This window comes from Microtus ochrogaster, chromosome 21, assembly GCF_000317375.1.
Source record: "Microtus ochrogaster isolate Prairie Vole_2 chromosome 21, MicOch1.0, whole genome shotgun sequence".
In the NCBI taxonomy this organism is placed as follows: Eukaryota; Metazoa; Chordata; class Mammalia; order Rodentia; family Cricetidae; genus Microtus; species Microtus ochrogaster.
Window position 1 is genome coordinate 33,360,676 of NC_022022.1, and position 5,572 is coordinate 33,366,247.

The window sequence follows — 5,572 nt, forward strand, 5'->3', positions numbered from 1 at the left end:
GTATTCTTTTAAACACTGCTTGGCCCATTAACTCTAGCCCTTACAGGCTAATTCTGATATCCTGATCAACCCATCTCTAATAATCTGTGTAGCATCAGTCTTACCGGGAAAGATTCTAGCCTACGTCCATCCTGGGTCTGAGCTTCATGCATCTGCCTCAAAGAGCAGAGCTATTGTGTCTGCCAGGGAGAGGGGAGCATGGCATCTCTGAGCTCACTTCCTCTTCTTCCCAGCATTCTGTTCTGTTTACTCCTCCCACCTATGTTTTAACCTATGAGACCAAGCAGTTTCTTTATTACTTAACCAATGGCCTTCCTCCATCAAGAGGCCTTGTCGATGTCTGCTATCTGTGCTGCCATCCAAGGCCATGTGGATGTCCATGCTCAGGGCTGCTGTAGGAGACCATGTTGATGGCCACGGTCCATGTTGCCACTAGAGACCATATGGATGTTCATGATCAGGGTGAGACCATGTTGATGGCCATGGTCCACGCTGCAACCGGAGACCATGTGGATGTCCATGATCAAGGTGAGATAATGTTGACGACCATAGTCCATGCTATCACCAGCTGCTATGGGCAAGGAAGCTTCATTTGTTTGGTGCTGATAAGAGAGTCCTTAAAAATTGTGATAAAGATACTGAAGTGTAACTCCTCACAGTGCAGGTGGGGGAGGGCTCAGTTTTCTTTAAGGAACTGGCCACTGGTAGTTTGACTATGCTCCAGTGAGTGTACAGGCAACACAAATTAGGCTTGGAATATTTTTCTTTTGGGGAGGGGGAGGGGCATAAGAGTGGGCGGGCAGACCTGGGAGGAATAGGAAGTAAGTGTGTTCCAGGGCAATGTGTGAAAGTCTCAAATAATTAACAAAAATATGTTGGGGAAAGAAGGGAAAGGGTCTTCAGGAGTGCTAAATGAAAGGGGCCAATGAAAACGCTTCGTCGTTGCTCCTGAAAGTCTGCTGTTTCAGTAGTTGCAAAACCGGAATTCACATATGGAAGTCTGAAGTAGCGGCGCCAGGCGCTAAGGTCTGCTCATGATGAGTGTCAGGCTTCTCGTCTGACATGCCGCACACCCTGAGCTCCCTAACATCTTTCCCCTTCCACTGCTTCCCGAAATAACTGCGAAGATTAAGCTGTGATACTTGACACTGGGTTTTGGTGGCACCACTGGAAACATGAAGGGTGAGCCGGCTCAAGGCCTTTCATGGGCATCGCCCATAGAGCTTTTCATGGTCTGGATTGCGTTTTACTGTGGCAGGCCTTTGTTCTCTGTCTGCTTGTCTGCTACTGACTCCCAGAGGCGTTTGTTTCTCTTAATGACCTGCTGCCCTCCCCAAAGCCCAGACCCCTAAGCTTCCCTGGCTCTAGAAGCAAAACCCTTTTCTTTCAGCCCTTCTAAGATCTACCCTTTAAGCTCTATTTTTATTTGCCACCAGGGCCTTTTCCTAGGAAAATTCACACCAGGGACACAGCCCAAGGGCCCATCAGGACAAGCCTACCCCTGACAGGTGGTCTAGCCTGTCTTCTCTGAAGTGTGAGTGCGCTGTGGGGCTTCAGGCTGGACAGTTCACAGATCTCCTTTCTTAGTCTTGAAGAATGCCTGGGCCGTGACCACAGTGTTCTGTGCCATTCATAGAGGTCAGGCCCAGCCCAAAGCTTTCCAGCTTTACACCCAACAAAAAATGCTCTGTCTTGCACTGCATTAGAGAGCTCCTTGCATATTCAAGAGATGCAAGGACTGTTGGTGATTTTCTGAGTCTGGAACCTGACACCATTTTACGTATAAGCAAAAGTACTTCCAGGAGGTTTTTAATATGTTTGGAATTTTTTCAGGAATGCAAATACTGGGCATATTTTGGGAAAAACTGTATAATTTTTCTTTTTAATCCGTACCAAGATTTGTTTTGCATTGTGGAAAATCATGCCACTGACATTCAACACCCTTCAAGGCATTTGAATTCTACCATAACTCTGATCAGTTTGCATTTGATGCTCTTTTCATGGTGATTTCTGAAGTCAAGCAAATAGAATAAGGTCAAAAATATTCAGCTGAATATTTCCTTGTGTTTTCCTAATTGTAACCTATTCTTTGTAAGCATGTACAAACACCTACTGACTTGAGGTACCCTCTTGTTAGTGGTGCTCATGCATTTACAAAAGTTTTACATACATCTGTAACATTTTACATATACACACATACACATATTGAACTAATTTTTTTTTTATTTCTCCTATGTGCTATGTTGCCTTTTAGGGTGAGATTTGCAATGACGGTCGTGCCAGCAATGAGTTACGTTTCAAGATGACAGTAAAGTGCCTTGATTCTAGGTCTTTCTTGTACTTAAAAGAAAGGGTATTGATTCTGACACAATTAATGCCTGCCAGTGGAAAGGACTATTTATCATTGCACTTTCTCCATTTTTTATTCTTTTTTAAAATAACTGTGGACAGATGACTATGCAACTTGAAAAGAAAATCTCGACAACCAAGACTTCAGAAATAAGCACACTGAATTTGCAAAAAGTCAATTTGACACACAGCTAATAATAATGTATAATGTTATTACCATGGAATGATAATTAGAGATCTACTGGAAGCAATTTTAATGACTGTAATTATACTACTGTTGCCAAGTCAACCCCTCCCCTCTTTTTTAAATCATGGTACAAAAATGTTTGAGAAGAGACACATAGGTACAGGAAACACATAGTTTGCCATCCATCCTATAATCCCAGAGCAGTCAAAAGTCAATACAGATTTATTTTTTAAAATAAAGTGTACCATTGAAATTGAACTATGCTGTTTTCCTTCTTTCTAGAGATGTCTGTCACATATGTGTATATTTTTCCCTCTGGACAACAATGGCCTACTGAAGATCAAAGAACCCTCAGAAGATCTGACCAGGAGAGCAATTCACTACCTCCCACACCTGCCAAGCTTGTATACCAGAGGAGCACTATCTAGGCAGGAAAGATCTTGGAAGAAGCAAGAGATTGAAGAGTTTCATGCATCCCAACAGGAAACCAGTTTATATAGAAAGAATGCTAAGCAAACATACCCGAACACATTTAACCTGCTAAAGGAAGAGACTAGCCATTAGTCCTTTTCTAGCTTCTAACACCGTACATTCCCTTGTACCCAGTATAAGAGAAGCCAATTTGAAATCATTTTCACATTCATAGCACCAACAATGAGCACTCTGAATGTGTGCTACTTTGACCGTGAAGTGGAATGCTAATAAACTTTCTGTTAGTTTAACAATTATCTTAGGCTCACAGAGAATCAGCTCATAGAGAAAATGGGCGTATTTGGGATCACAGTTTTGGTAGATTAGTCTATGATTAATTGGTCTTGCTTTCAAGAACTGCAGAAGATACAGTGAGACAAAGCCCATAGGTATAAGACTCAGGATTTTTCAAATGTACCTTGTAGGTAAAAATGTCTCTCTCAATTGTTTCCTACATCCAAGACATGCTCAAAGGAAATTGATAACTATAGGACAGGCTTCTGCTTTAAGAAATCTTATAGAAAAACATTCCCAATAAAACCTCAAGGAAGCTGAAGTTCTGACATTCTGATTCAGGTATAAAAAGAGCTTGTTGGTTGTGATGTCTCATGACTGTAATGCCAGCACTTGGGAGGCTGAGGCAGGAGAACAGCTATGAATTCAAGGCCAACCTGAGGTACAGAATAAGAGCTTGTCTCAAAACAGTACAAACTAACTGACAATACATCTTAATGTACAAGCATTCACACAAACACTAGAACAGAAGGACTCATGGGAGCAGGTTATTTTACACTGGGGATACACCAGCACCAACACTAGGTAGTAGGTTATTCTACACTGGGGATATACCAACACCAACACTTGGTAGCAGGTTATTCTACACTGGGGATACACCAATAGCAATAATAGATACTCACCAGGGAAGTGGGTCTCAGTGAGGAGTTGTCTAGGTTAGGTTGGCCTGTGGGCATGTCTGTGAGAAACTGTCTTGAATGCTTTAGTTGAGGTGGGAAGAACCACTCATCTCTCCATTGTACTTTATAGGTAGCACCACTCCATGCATTTGGGTCCCAGACTAGAGGACTAGAGAAAGTGAGTTGAGTATGTGTAAGCATGAATTCATTCTCTCTCTCTCTCTCTCTCTCTCTCTCTCTCTCTCTCTCTCTCTCTCTCTCGACTGTGGATGTGACTCGCTGATTTAGGTTCCCCAGACTTTGACTTCTCCTGTATGGGCTGTTGTAGGATGTTTAGTCACACCATGATACCCTGAGACTATGTTAATAAAGTGAACCTTGAATAAAGGGGCTGAGCCAAAAACTAGTCGACAAAAATTAGTCATAAAGAATATGGAGGATCCAGGATTCAGATAGAGAGGCACAGGAAGGAGTGGGGGAGGGACTTGGAGATTCTCAGGCTTTTGATCCTTCCTTTTTGGTAAAAGAAATGTGGAGAGAGGGATCAACTGGTCACTCCTCAATCACTTCTTTGATTTATTAGATTTTCACCTCAATAACAACTCCCAAGTTTTTATTGATAACAGAGCAGCTTAGATAAATACAACAATGGGCTGTTAACCTGGTATTCTGAATGAAAATAAATTCTTTCTCCTCTAAGTTGCTTGGTCAGGGTATTCAAACATAAATTGGAAATGATACTAGGGTAGTATTTTTGGAGAAAATACTGCTGTCTCCTTGCAGGTCAGTTTTCAATAGACCTGTTATTTCCACAACCTGGCTCTGTTGTGTAATGATCTTTCTGTACACTCTGAAGGTGTGTCTTTGCCAAGGTGCCTTCTGATGGGTTTAATAAAGAGCGGAATGACCAATAACTAGACAGGAAGAGGTTAGTCGGGATAGTCAGGCAGAAAGAAAAGAAGAGGAGATGAACCTAGGCACGGGGCAGATACCAGAGGAGACTGAGAGGAAGCAGGATATGCAGGGGGAGAGGTGTAAACCATGAGCCAAGTGGCAGCACGTCAATTAACAGAAATGGGTTAATTTAAATTGGGAAAGCTAGTTAAAACAAACCTAAGCTAAGGCCAGGCTTTCAGAATTAATTAATTAATGAAGTCTTTGTGTCTTGACCTAGGGACTGGCAGTACAGAGAAAGATTGACTTCATATCTCAGTCATCAACCTGGTCCTAGGAAGTCCAGGCATCTATGGGGCACGCTCTGTGTCAATATACCCTCTGTTATTTCCACAGTTGTCAATCTTATCCTAGGAACTCCACGCACATACAGGGCATGTTATGGAAGACAGGCCTCCCTTGCAGCTCAGATTTTAGCCCCATCAAGGCCTCCAGCTGTCGGCACATGCATGTCAAGCAGGATAACCTAGGTCAGTGTTCCATCTGGTCACCTATGGGTAATAATGTTTGCTATTTCTCTCTCTTTTCAAGTTAATTTTCCTGAAAAGAAAAAAAAAATAAGATCTTGATATGTAGTTGTATTTGTGATTTTAAGGTACTGTGCTAAAACTCTGACCAAAAGCTGTCTATGGAAGAGATAGCTTTTGTTTATGGTTGCAGAGGGTTGCTTTGTTTATGGTTGCTGTGTTTATGGTTG